Source organism: Lampetra planeri, chromosome 4 (assembly GCF_965212315.1).
Source record: "Lampetra planeri chromosome 4, kcLamPlan1.2.h2, whole genome shotgun sequence".
NCBI classification, from domain to species: domain Eukaryota; kingdom Metazoa; phylum Chordata; class Hyperoartia; order Petromyzontiformes; family Petromyzontidae; genus Lampetra; species Lampetra planeri.
In genome coordinates, this window is record NC_136110.1 from 28,324,257 (window position 1) to 28,336,871 (window position 12,615).

The following is a 12,615-nucleotide window of genomic DNA, read 5'->3' on the forward strand; positions in this document are numbered from 1 at the left end:
ACGAAACCTCATGGACAAAAACAGGGGAGGTGGGAGATTTCCTATAACAACTCGATTCTTCATGGCAGCAAAGGCCCAGCAGCCGTAGGCGAAGTTGGACTTCTATATTTGGGGGGGGGGGTGAGGCAGTGGCTCGCTTTGCCCTCACATTAGGAATGCATATTATATATATTAAAATATCTAATTTTTTGCTTTTTTTAATTTTTATATTTTTTTAATTTTTATTTTCTATCTACGTGACTTTACCGAAAGAGCCAAGAATATGAATACTGAAAATAAATTAATAAAGGTGCCAAGTTTTGGAGGGGCGTGACCCCCACCCCCCTCCCCAAACTCCACCCGTGCCTCGCAGCCTTTCGAGGACACAAACAGCGTCTCCGGTGGCGACTGCTCGGCGCATCGAGGCCAATGCCGAAGCGAACGGGAACCCAGTCGCGCTCGGTCGGTCGTTTTGACTCGCCAACCGCACACATCACGCGAATCACCGGCAAACAAGAAGACAACCAACCAGCAACCCTTGGGAGGCACTGTGGGCACGTTGGCGACTTATCTGTGATGGAAATGTCAGCGGCGGTAATAAACGGGAGCCCGTATTATCCAATAAGACCCACAAGGCACGGGTACCTCGAGCCCTACGAAAACAAAACATTTGACCGTGTTTTTATATTTGTATGATAACAAAAATTCGTAACCAAGATATCTTCTTGAATAAATATATTTGTATAGCAAGGATAGGCGCAGTGTTTATACAAAGAGGCAGTCTCGTGTCAATTTGAACCATTATTTTAGTTTCATAAGGTGAGATAAATTAACACCGAAGATGAACTTTTCGAGATTTTTGTTCATTACAAAATTAGCAATTACGTCTTCAAATGGTGTTTTTCGCACAATCTCATTCTCAGTAGAGCAGTGCATGGGAGGGCAAGCGTTGTTGTCTTGTGGTTGATCGGAGACAGTTTTTTTTTACTGTGACAGCGGCGGTAGTAGTAACATTGGCAGCAGGATCAACTGCAGAAAGGTATGACTCAAGGCATACGAAACAAGTCCCTAGGGGCCTGCAAGAACCTTAATCCAGCCCTGGTAATAACGACAACAACAAGAATAAACAACGCAGCGATACGGGGAGCTTAGTGTGGGCCCTCGCTGTTTTGACAACGCGAACCCGAGTAAATTCTGTACGCAGTCTATTCTTAGTCTTAAGCCTCACCTTACCATATTAATAAAAAGTGTGCCTTACTTGGCCCTTCCCCTCTCCAACCATTATATATACGGAGTGGTAGCTCTTGTAATCTCTCATTTACTTGATACAGCTGTCGTGGCTGTGACGGTTCCACCTGAAGACGGAAGCTTGTGTTGCCTCCGAAACGTCGTGAATTTTTTTAAATTTTTTTTATTTTTTTTATTTTACTTTAATTAATTTAAATTTTTTTACCTACGTGACTTTACCGAAAAAACCTAAGAGTACGCAACGCTTTCTTTCATTAACGCAGAGGAGGCGGAGCGGTCAGACTTAGGTGCAGCTCAGCTGCTGCGAACAGCGAGCAGTGGTGGGGCTTTTACAAAGGCAGCCGCCCGCTTTGCTCACAAAGACACGGGGCTATTAGAAATCCGCTAGAAGCTGTCATCGCCACGTAATGTTCCAACCGCTCGCCACGTAAAACCCAACGACATTTGTTCGAATCTGAACAATAATCCACATCCCCCCCCTGTGCCAAGCCACCGTTGAATGAGGACCTCACCACGCCGTGCCAACGATGGGCATTGATTGATCATAACCACCATGCTAAGTCAATGCGGGTGGCTGGGACTCAAACTCAGGTTTCAGAAATCCACAGTGCAGTGCGCGAACCAATGAGAGCCACCGCTCTAACCCCCCCCGACCCCCGTTCACCTGTGAACAATAAAAGTACATTTCGATTTAAAGCTTTCGTGACTGCACGGATTCATCTTCTTGGTTCTTTCGGTAAAGTCACGTAGAAGGGAAGTAATAAAATAATAAAAATAAAACATGATAAAATATCTTATTATATTATTTTATCATGTTTTATAATAATAGAATATTTTATTATATTATTATTTTATTATGTTTTACTTGTATTATTTTATTACTTCCCTTCTACGTGACTTTACCGCAAGAACCAAGAAGAATAAAAGTACACGGCAGATGTTTGTGTTGTTGAACGTAGCAATCGAAGGTGTTTTGTTTTTATATCCGTCAACCTAAAAAAAAAACTGTCACCCTTTTTCTTTTAAATTTCACGTCACTGCTAAGGACGCGAAATTTGCTGTGATTTGTGTCATCTGCTGGTCGCAGGCGGTGGCCGTGAGGTGGAGATCTCTGGGTAAGAGCCTGCCTGTCTTCGACGAGTGATTAGCACACATTCGATTGGCACTGGTTGGCTAGCGTGCAAGGCCAAGGGCTTAAAATGACTTTTGGCCACAACGCAAGCAGCCGTCCTCAGGTGAAGACCAGCTTAAATATACGCTCCAAGCGTGGTGTTGTTTCAGTCAGACTCTGTCTTATCGACAGACATGTTCTTCACCTGAGGACGGATGTTGTGGCCGAAACGTCGTGAGAATTATTTTATTATATTTAATTTTGATTATATTATTACTTCCCTTCTACGTGACTTTACCGAAATAACCAAGAAGATGACTTTTATACTTACTTTAACATTTTATCTACAAAATTACACCTTGCCATATTTATAACATGTTACCCTATCTGTATTTTTGTATTTTAAGATTGTATATTACGGCTAGTTTACATTTTATATTTTATACTTATTCAAAATTTGACATACTTTAGCCCCTGAGTATAAGTTGTAATTTTAGTATAGCTAGACTGGATACCACTTATTCAAGTTTTAAGATTCCTACATGTTGAATGTATGCACCTTCCTGCCATAGTAAATTCCTTGTTTGTGCAAACTTTCATGGCGAATAAAACCCTTTCTGATTCTGATTCTGAAAGGGGTTCAACACACGGTGCCTCTGCGGACGTTTTGCCGAGCACAGCGGTTTGCCCGCACGGTACTGCACTTTGCAAACCGTCTTAGGTGCACCTCTGTGAGTAAACAACGGGCTTTCTTTGTGAGATAATCAACGCGTGTGAAAAGGCAACGCTATCATTTTTTTTCTTCCCCAGGGTTTCAATGCCACGGTTATCAGTAACGCAGTGAAGGCTTCCGTGTTGTATGTACATATTAACGTGAGAGGTATAATGAATTTGCCCCCTCTTAATATTAAATAAATTGGCAGAATTCAGGGTCAGGATTTAATTAAGGAATGTTACATTTATTTTTGCATTGTTGTACATGTAGCAGACTCTAGTAGCTGCAGGGAGATGCAAACTTATTACATGCACCATATACAAGTTGAAGATAATATTCAGAACACTCTTCGGTTCTTCCGGTGAAGTCACGTAGGTGAAATAATAATAAAATAAAAAAGTGAAAAAAATACAACTAAATATTTTATTTGATTATTATTTTCACCTACGTGACTTTACCGAAAGAACCAAAGAGTATGGAGCCTTGCAGTCACGAAAACTTCAAATCTAGAATATTCAGAATGGTGGTGGTGGCGCGTGCTTAGTCCAGCGTTGTGGAGGCAAGAGTTGGTGTATCACACAAGATGTTGAGGATCTCCCTACCCGTGAGTGTCGAGGTTGCATGGACCGGCTTGCCAGGAGAAGGCAGTACAGCAAATGTGGACTGTATGTATGTATGCTGAACTTCTCTCGCAACGTACATAGCCAACCGTGCCAACAGGCATGGGGTACCGAGCGTTGCACCCTCACACTCGAGGGTTTTCTCCGTGTACCACCGGTTTCCTCCCACATGTAAACATTCATTCGTTGGCCGATAGCTCCTTCATATATGAAGTATTGGAAAATGACGGCAGGAAACTCCTTGACGGGAACACACTTCTTTTATTAAATCTTGACTTGTAACAATACAACGCGTGGCCTCTCTTCTTCACAATGCGCTTCTCTTGACTCTGGATTCTGTGCTGCCGGCTCTCTGTGCCTCGTGTAGACTCCGCGCCTCGGCTACACTCCTCTCTCGCCTCGTGTAGACTCTGCGCCTCTGCTATACTCTCCACTCGCCTCGTGTAGACTTTGCATCTCTCTCTCTGGCTACACCGTATGCATACTCGGCTCGTGTAGACCTTCCTCTCTCGCTGGCTACACCGTATGCATACTCGGCTCGTGTAGACCGTTCTCTCTCGCTGGCTACACACTATACATTACTCAGCTCGTGTAGACCGTTCTCTCTCGCTGGCTACACACTATACATTACTCAGCTCGTGTAGACCGTTCTCTCTCGCTGGCTACACACTTATACCTTACTCTCCTCTACTCTCCATTACTCTCCTCTCCGGGCTCTATCTCTGCACCTTCGTCTTCATTCTTAGATGGTTCCACTTCTGCCCCTGCTCCTCTGTGCATCACCTTATATACCCCTTCTTCCCGGGAGACGGAGCGGATGCGGACCTCAACGTCGGCACCGCTCCTCAGTTACCCAATCCCCACGCGCTATCCCTACGATCCGGTTCCGCTCAGCGCGTGTTTCCACTCCCCGACCAATCACACCGCGCTGCTACCCGATCACTCCCTCTGGGCGCGTCACCGGCACACAGCCAATCAGCAGCACTACCCCCACCCGCGCACTGACGCCTGCTCCTCCCCGTCAGCGCGCGTCACCACACACACACCCGTACATACGCGCTGGCACACGACATATACACCCAGCGCGTATCACCACTACATCACCCCCTCCCACATAGCTCGCAGCCGGCCCGGCTGCTAACAACAACCAACCGCGACGATAAAACGACAACCAACAAAAAAAAACCCCGTAACCCCCCGAGTGTGCCCCGTAACATAACACAACAACAACAACAACAAGAATAACTATGTACAGATTGACAATGAACCCGAAAAGTCAACAATAACACGATACGAGCAAATTCGAAACGAACGCGCCCCACGTCCCTGCAACTACACGCAGTGACGAGGCGCTCCAACTGCCCCGACTCCTCACGAGGCAGGTCATGCAAAGTAGCACGACCTGGCGCGAGTCCGTCTGGCTGGTCCATCGTATGGGGCGGGACACTGACGACCGTCCGGCGGTTCCGGCTGCTCCAGACGGCGCGGAACGGGCCTGAAAGGGCCGGCCCCGCCGCGGAGATCCGGCCGCCGGTGATCGGCAGCTGTCAGTTCCGAGACACCTGGGAGCAGATCAGGCGAAAATACGTGTGGATCAGGCAGAGACATTTCCCCCTCTGGGTCGCCGGTCACGTCACACGCCCGGCCATCACGACACAAGGGGAGGCCATATGGAGGCGAGAACGGTTTCAGTCGGGAGGGGTGAACGTACCACCGGCGCTTTCCCCACTTTATCTGAACGCACTGGGGCCGTGCAACGCGCACGACCTCCACGGGTCCCCTCCACGGTCTCAACAATTTAGGCGACGTAGCCAAGGGTGCCTGAGGGCAATGCAGCCAGGCCCTGTCACCTGGTTTCCATTCGTGCATGGACACCTTCCGTGCCCGCAACCGTTCATTAGCAATTTGGCGAGCCCGCGAATTAAGCCGCGCGGCCTCCCTCGCCTCTGTCAGCTTGTGAATATTAAACTTAATATGTTCTGCCAAATTAGAATTAGTTCGTGGAGCGGACAGGCCAAGTTGCGTTTCTATTGGCGGGTCAGCTTCCCGACCGTACATCAAATAGAATGGGGAAAACCCCGTAGCTGCATGGGGGGCCATTCTATACGCGGCAAGGACTCCCGGGACCTGCAGGTCCCAATCTACATGTGCCTCGCACACCTGCTGGCACAGCATGGAAGTCAAGGTTTTGTGGAGTCTCTCCACCATCCCGTCAGTCTGCGGGTGGTACGGGGAGGTACGCACCTTCTTGGTACCCAACAGATCGCACACCTCTTGCAACAATTTACTCGAAAATTTTTTACCTTGGTCGGTCAGCAGGCGTTCGGGAGCCCCCTTGTCCAGGACATAGCCCTGGACGAAGGCATCCGTCACAGCCGCTGCCGACTGGTTAGCGAGAGGCCACGCCATAGGCCATCGGGTAAAGTATTCGACCCCCACTAACAAATATTTATTCCCTCTCGGCGTGACTGGGAAGGGCCCCAAAATATCGAGTGCAACGAGCTCGTTGGTACGCGAGACCTGAATAGATTGCAGCGGTGGATTAGCTGCCACGGCCGGTGGTTTACGCCTGGCGCACTCAACGCACCCCTTCAGAATATGCACCACATCACTTCCCATTCCCGGCCAGTAATAGTCACGCTGAAGCAGGGCAAGCGTCTTGTTAACTCCCAAGTGCAAGAGGCGTTCGTGTGCCGCCAAGACAACCCTCCCCCTCACAGCGGAAGGCACCACGAGTGCGTTCCGCCGGGACAAACTGTCCCATTTCAATAACACGCCCCGCTCAAGTACATAGGAGCCGGTACGCTCCTGGTCCCCCTCGGGACCCCCAACCTTGCGGCGCAATGCTAGCAGCGAGCTGTCCGCCATCTGGAGGCGGCCCCATTCGCTGAGCGACAGCGAGAGCAGCGAGTCCCGACCCTGAGAGGCAGTGGAATCATCCCCGATCGGTGCGCCCGCTGTCGCAGCCAGTGCCCCCATCTCCCCCGCAAGCGTCGGTTTACAGCGCGCCGATCCCGACAAACACGCGCATTCATCACAAGGCAACAACCGCGACAAGCAATCGGCATTCGTGTGTCGCAACCCCTTACGGTACGTAGTCGTAAACTGATAGTCCTGGAGGACTTCCAACCAACGCGACAACTGGCCCGAGGGCTGGGCGACCCTCAATGAATACTGTAGCGCCGCGTGGTCCGTTCGGACTGTAAAGTGACGACCATAAAGATATGGCCTAAACTGCTGCACAAAAAAAACAATGGCAAGCAGCTCGCGACGGGTGACACAGTAGCGCTGCTCCGCCGGAGACAACACCCTACTACCGTAGGCGACAACTCTTTCGACACCCCCAACGACTTGGGATAGCACCCCCCCAATGCCCGTGTTGCTAGCATCCGTGTCCAGCAAAAAGGGACTGGCAAAATCGGGATAACACAAGGGTGGGGCACCCACCAAGGCGTCCCGGAGGGAGCGAAACGCGGCCTCCTCCTCCGGTCCCCATTTGAACTTCACTCCCTTCGCCGTTAGAGCGTGCAAGGGTTTTGCAATAGTGGCGAAGTGCTCAACGAACCGCCGATAATAAGAAGCAAACCCGATGAAACTACGCACGTCGGAAACGGACGTAGGTGTCGGCCACGAACCGACACAATCCGTCTTCGCGGGATCGGTGGAGATCCCCGAAGAATCGACAATGTGACCCAAGTATCTAACGGACCTACGAAGGAGGTGACATTTGGCCGGTTTAAATTTCAACTTAGCCGATCGCATTCGCAAGAACACCCCTCTCAATCGCCGGAGGTGTTCCTCAAACGTTTTACTGAAAACAATGACATCGTCCATATAAATCAAGCATGTATCCCACTGTAAGCCCGACAAAACCAACTCCATAAGTCGCTGAAACGTCGCTGGAGAGGAGTGAAGTCCCATGGGTAACCGGTTAAACTGGAACAGCCCCCCTGGAGTCCGAAATGCTGTCTTAGGTTTCGACTCTTCGTCGAGCGGCAACTGCCAAAACCCCGATAACAAATCAAGAGTCGAAAAATATCGCGCACCAGACAATGCATCGAGGGACTCATCCATCCTGGGGAGCGGATACGCGTCAGCCACAGAGATCTTATTCAGGCGACGGAAATCAACGCAGAATCGCAGGGACCCGTCCTGCTTCTTAACCAGCACAATAGGCGCTCCCCACGGGCTAGAGGAGGGCGAAATAATATCGGCTTCTAGCATATCGTTAACAGCCGACTGAACATGTTCCTTCTCCACGGGACTCAGTCGGAAGGGATTTAGCCTGACCGGCGCCGCATCGCCCGTTTCAATGTGATGGTGCAACAAATCCGTGCACCCAATGTCATACTTATGTTTACTGAATACATCAGAGAATTCAATGAGCAACTCGCGCAGCGCACCCAACTGCGCCGCCGACAAATCGTCCGAGGCGGCACATAACGAATGGACCCACTCAAGGTCTTCCCTTGGCTCAACGTTCCGCGCGGGGCTCGAGCCCACCTGCGCAACCAACCCATCATCCCCAGGGACCTGCGCCGCGTGAGCCAGCACGGTGCCCTGCGGAATGACAGCTGGTCGCGACCCCGCGTTCAAAACCATCACAAACGGATCCCTGTCAGCCTGCACCAAAGTGTGAGCCACCGATAAATCAAGACCCCCGACAGCCTTGTTAGAAGGACCCAAAAGCATACTCTGTCCCGAAGCCTCCCTCACCCATGGTTTCCGCAACCGGAGGGGAATCAACATCTGTGAACCCGGGGGCACTTGCACTGTCTGCGTCGCCACCGCTTGTATCGTAGCGCACGCCGTCCGAATGTCAGTAGGGCCCGTCAAAAATGAAATCCGGCGACCCGATGGCAGTTCAATGCATCGTTGATCGATAAGAATTTTAATGGGCATTTTAGCCAAAAAGTCAGTGCCCAAAAGACACGGAACTGCCAAAGAAGACGAAACGAAAACGGGTCCCGACAATTTGATATCTCCAATGCAAATGGACGCCCTAACCTGACCGATAATGCCCAACGATCCCCCATTAGCGGCATAAAATGGCACATCCACTGGAAGCAGCGGACGACATTGGACCGGAAGAATATTATAAATGAGGTCCGATATAATAGTTGCCGATGCCCCCGTGTCCACTAACACCCTAATCTCAACCCCATCAATAGATCCCGTAACAACGGACGAACCCGCCGAAGCAGCCACAATTCTATGCCCCAATTCCGCCCATTCAATGTCTCCCTGGTCCCGGCCGAACCCCCCTCGCCGAACCGAATCCCCGAACCTTAACCGGCCCTCCTCCGCCGCAACGCGGCGTCCCATGTGTGCCGAATAAACAGGCCGAGCGTGTGAGGTGCCGCGACTTGCCGGGGATTGTAGAGATGACTTGGGCTCTCGGTCGTCGTCCAGCCGAGCTCCCATGGCGCGCTGCCGCGGAGCGCGGCACCCGGACGCCACGTGGCCCCGGAGGCCGCAGTTATAGCACGTGACGAGGGTCGGAGTAGATCTTGGTTGCTCCGACTTTCGGCCCGATCGCAGAGGCGACCGGGCCCCCGGCCTCCAGTCCCCTGGTCGTCCCGTGGCGAACGCCTCCTCTCGTGGGCTGACGACTTGGGGTTCGGCGACCACCAAACCCGGGGCTGCGACGACAGCAGCGTTGCAACCAACGCCTTGCTTCCGTTGTAGGGCCTCGTGCGCTTGAATACTCGTGGCGACTCTCAAAGAAGAAATATCAATCTCGTCAGCTGTGTTGATAGGGACCCCCAGGTCCTGCGCCAACTTGAGCAGCTGCTCCAAAACCATCGCGTCTTGGCCCTCCTCGTCCATCCGAGGGAACGCAGCATCAGCAAGAGCCAGCAACGCCGTGCGATAGGCCAGCGCGGTCTCCGTGGCCGCTTTCCGTCTTGCGTAGAACTGATGGCGGCACGTAGAGGGAGGCCCGTAGACCCTGGCCAACAAACCCAGCGCATCCTTCAGCGTGGAGCGGTCCGACTTCCGTGCAGCCCTGAAGGCCGCGAGCGCATCGTCGTCCAGCATGGCGGGCAATGCCCGCAGCGCCGTAGCATCGGACCACGCTGACATCTCTTGATGCGCCAAAAACCTTCGCTGAAATTGGCCCCAGTCTCCGCCTTCCGCCTTGAAGGCTGACAACGTGGGCAGGCGCTGCTGAAAAATGAAGTCATCCGCCTAGTGGTTCCTCTCCGCCTGTCCGTCGGTGTCTAAGATGGCGGCTCCAGCAGCAGACGTAAGATGGCGGACCCCCTCGCGCGCTGATGACGTCGATGCGCGCGCTTGGGAACCCACCACCACGTGGCGCTCGCCGTTCCCGCCAAAAGTAGGCCCAGGCGCAATGGCGGGAATCCCCCATTCGTTTTGGCGGGAATCTGCGGGGCGACCTTGTAAAATGTCCCCCACCGTCCCCGCTCCTCCCGACGAGCTGATCTCCGCCAAGATGGACGCGGCGGCGAGCAGCAGCTCCGCCAGTCGGGAGTGCGCCTCACGAAGCCCGGCGTCTGTCCCCGGTCGCTCGGCCGGCGCCGTCGACGGACCCTGCAGCGTGGGCAAGTCCTCTTCCTCACCCCCCGCCACCAGCGGCCCCGAGTCGTCCAGGTCTTCCTCGCGGTCAATCCCGTGGGTCCTACGGGTCTTCCTCGTCTCCATACTTGGAAGCCCGTTTCACTTCTGACGCCAGATGAAGTATTGGAAAATGACGGCAGGAAACTCCTTGACGGGAACACACTTCTTTTATTAAATCTTGACTTGTAACAATACAACGCGTGGCCTCTCTTCTTCACAATGCGCTTCTCTTGACTCTGGATTCTGTGCTGCCGGCTCTCTGTGCCTCGTGTAGACTCCGCGCCTCGGCTACACTCCTCTCTCGCCTCGTGTAGACTCTGCGCCTCTGCTATACTCTCCACTCGCCTCGTGTAGACTTTGCATCTCTCTCTCTGGCTACACCGTATGCATACTCGGCTCGTGTAGACCTTCCTCTCTCGCTGGCTACACCGTATGCATACTCGGCTCGTGTAGACCGTTCTCTCTCGCTGGCTACACACTATACATTACTCAGCTCGTGTAGACCGTTCTCTCTCGCTGGCTACACACTATACATTACTCAGCTCGTGTAGACCGTTCTCTCTCGCTGGCTACACACTTATACCTTACTCTCCTCTACTCTCCATTACTCTCCTCTCCGGGCTCTATCTCTGCACCTTCGTCTTCATTCTTAGATGGTTCCACTTCTGCCCCTGCTCCTCTGTGCATCACCTTATATACCCCTTCTTCCCGGGAGACGGAGCGGATGCGGACCTCAACGTCGGCACCGCTCCTCAGTTACCCAATCCCCACGCGCTATCCCTACAATCCGGTTCCGCTCAGCGCGTGTTTCCACTCCCCGACCAATCACACCGCGCTGCTACCCGATCACTCCCTCTGGGCGCGTCACCGGCACACAGCCAATCAGCAGCACTACCCCCACCCGCGCACTGACGCCTGCTCCTCCCCGTCAGCGCGCGTCACCACACACACACCCGTACATACGCGCTGGCACACGACATATACACCCAGCGCGTATCACCACTACATATATATGTAGAGGACTGCAGAGCTTGTGTGGGGGGAGGGGGGGAGAATTTGATGCCGGCACAACAACGGGCTGTCTTTCCCTCTTGCGTGTGTGTGTGGTTATTTGTGACTGAATCATTCTTTATCTTCAAGTTGAAACCGTGAATATTATTCTTGGTTCTTTCGGTAAAGTCACGTAGAAGGGACAAACATGTTCTTCACCTGAGGACGGCTGCTTGCGTTGTGGCCGAAACGTCGTGAAAATTATTTAATGTTTTCTTTTTATTATTTTATTATTTCCCTTCTACGTGACTTTACCGAAAGAACCAAGAAGATAAATCCCTGCAGTCACGGAAGCTTTAAATAGAAATCGTGAATATTATTAATGTGTTTTGAGCTTAAGAATCAATATTAATTGATGAATCAAGTCATTAGTATTCTCCTCGTGTATACATGCGATACTTATCCAGTACGTGGATGGAACATAAGTGTTGGTATCCCTGATGACTGTAGGCCATCTGTCCAGGTTGGATGAGCGAACTAATTTCCACTTGATAATACTACAACATAGCCATGGTGGAAGTGGTGTAGTGGTTTGTGCAATGCACGGCGAACCTGGCAACGCGAGTTTTGATTCTGCAAACACGGCTCACATTAGTGGCGAGTGATGCCTGAACTGGTCCAACCCAAAGTATTTGGTAAACAAACCCCCTAACTGACACGGTGTGGGGAAGCCTTCATCCAGCAGTTGATTGGCAAACAGCTGTACATTATTATTATTATTATACCAAGAGATTTTCTTCGCAAATGGTCAAATAGTCATCTCCTTACCCAGGAGAGAAGGTGTCCGTGTGATGATTGAACTGGTCATGGTTTTTTTCACACACATAATACAGCTGGCCCACAACAAGCAAACAATACATACCTCCCCTGGGCGCTAGCTAATTTGGCCTAACTTACATACAACAAGCAGGGCATCAAGAATGCTCCGTAAATAGTTTATTTTCCCCCCAACAGACAGGCCAATGTTCAACTCCTTCCAGCTTCGCTGTGCGGTAAAGGGTTCGGGTTTGCCCACAAAACACAAACCATTTTTTTTCACGATGATTAACCCCCCTCTTTTGTAAAATCAAGGGATCGGCTTCGGATCTAAGCAAGTGCGCCATTGCACAACAGTATACGTGCATTATTTATACATATGTAATGCGGGCGAAAGCGACCTTCCGGATGTGACGTCACGAGGAGGCGGAGCCAGGTGACGTGGGTGAAAGGTTGGGGGTCCTTAAGCGGGTAAACCGGAAAGAGAAGGCAGTCGGGTTGTGAATGGAAAAGGGTGAGGCCACGAGGGCGAATGAGAGGAGGGGGGCACCGCCGGC